The sequence below is a fragment of the Aplysia californica genome, unplaced genomic scaffold (assembly GCF_000002075.1).
Source record: "Aplysia californica isolate F4 #8 unplaced genomic scaffold, AplCal3.0 scaffold01109, whole genome shotgun sequence".
Taxonomy (NCBI): domain Eukaryota; kingdom Metazoa; phylum Mollusca; class Gastropoda; order Aplysiida; family Aplysiidae; genus Aplysia; species Aplysia californica.
Genome location: NW_004798379.1, coordinates 208,752 through 210,419, shown reverse-complemented (window position 1 = coordinate 210,419; position 1,668 = coordinate 208,752).

Sequence of the window (1,668 nt, the reverse complement as noted above, 5' to 3'; positions counted from 1 at the left end):
CATTCACCGGCCCACATCTAGTCCCAATATCTCCTCATCTGTGTACGTGTTTGCCTGCATGTCTGTCTGTCTGTCTGTCTGTCTGTCTGTGTGCCTGCCCCACTTTCTCATCCACTTCTACTCATCAAATCTTCCGTGTCAGCAAAATATCAAGTCGCCGGCTGGCTACTGACTACCACCTAGTCTCTCACCAAGTGACCATGTTACGGCACTTGTAACACAAATAAGTCACACAATATACGAGCAAAAGAATTGAGACGTTATACTAGAAATGAACATGATGTAACTAAAAGTAAAAGGAGGACAGTATAGTTTTAGTAGGAGTTTTTACGGTTTTAGCAACACAAATAAGCCACATAAGTGCAAAAGAATTGAGACGTTACTAGACGAGAACATGATGCAAGCAAATAAAAGGAAGAAATTCGTCTCAGTTTTAGTCAGAGAATTTCGACACTTGCAACACAATGATGTCATATAAGTGCCGAAGATTAGAGGTGTTACAAGAGAGTAACTAACACAAAAAAGAAGGAGGGGGAGATAAAGACGATAGATGTTTGATAGGAAAGAAGAAGCAAACCACACCAGAGCACCCACCAACCACCCACACGATATATGTGTTTGATAGGAAAGAAGAAGCAAACAATACTAGAGCAGTCACGAGTATATTTAACATCATTTAAGGCCGAATGTGTAGATCTAGTATCTCTTCTTCTTCTTGAAAAAAAAAATCAACACACAAACACACACACTCACACACACACACACACACACATACATACATACATACACGCACAGAGAAAAAAAAGAAAAGAAAAGAAAAGACAAGTCACACCGATTGCAATCTGGTGACGTCAACGGTTGAAACCCGATCAGACGAGACCGGGGACTGGTCGTCTCACGTCTGCTCAATATAGGGCGCTGACGTCATGCCCCGCCCGCCGAGTCGTGCGAGCACACGACACGTGATTTGGCGGTTTTTGCAGTGCCATGGCAATAGCACACACGTGATTTGGCGGTTTTTGTAGCATAGCAATAGCAGACACGGCAAGTGATTTTGGCGGTTTTTTGTTTTGCTTGTCTTCTTATAATGCGCTTTCAATTTGTTTCCACAACACAACCGTGTTACGGCACTTGCAACACAAAAAGGTCATACAACCGGTAATTTTCAAGTTTAAGTAGAACCCCCCCCCCAAAAAAAAAAAAAACCCGTCCCATGCATCAAGAATATGTTATAATATAGATATATGGTTGATTAGTCGTTTGTTTTCCTTTTAGTTTACTTTTAGGAAGAGTGGAAGCACTTGCAAGGCAAATGTATGAGAGTGCAGAAAGTTTAAGAAATTTGTCAAGAGTAACACACACACACACACAGACACACACACACACACACAAACAAACACACACAAATACAGAAAAATGGGAGGAGAGATATTATTATATAGTAGACTCTAGAGGTTTAACGCCCTATCAACACTGCTAGGTTAATTAAGAGGTGGGACCTCCGATTGAGTTGAACGTCCATCTCCGAAAGGACCGAGCCATGTGGGAAATTCGTGTAAAGAGCCTTTGCCAAGGACGAGCAGAGATAGCGAAGATAGATGTTTGATCAGAAGAAAAAAAAAAGCAAACCGCACCAAGACAGCCGCCAACCACCCAGTGCTTGCTCCA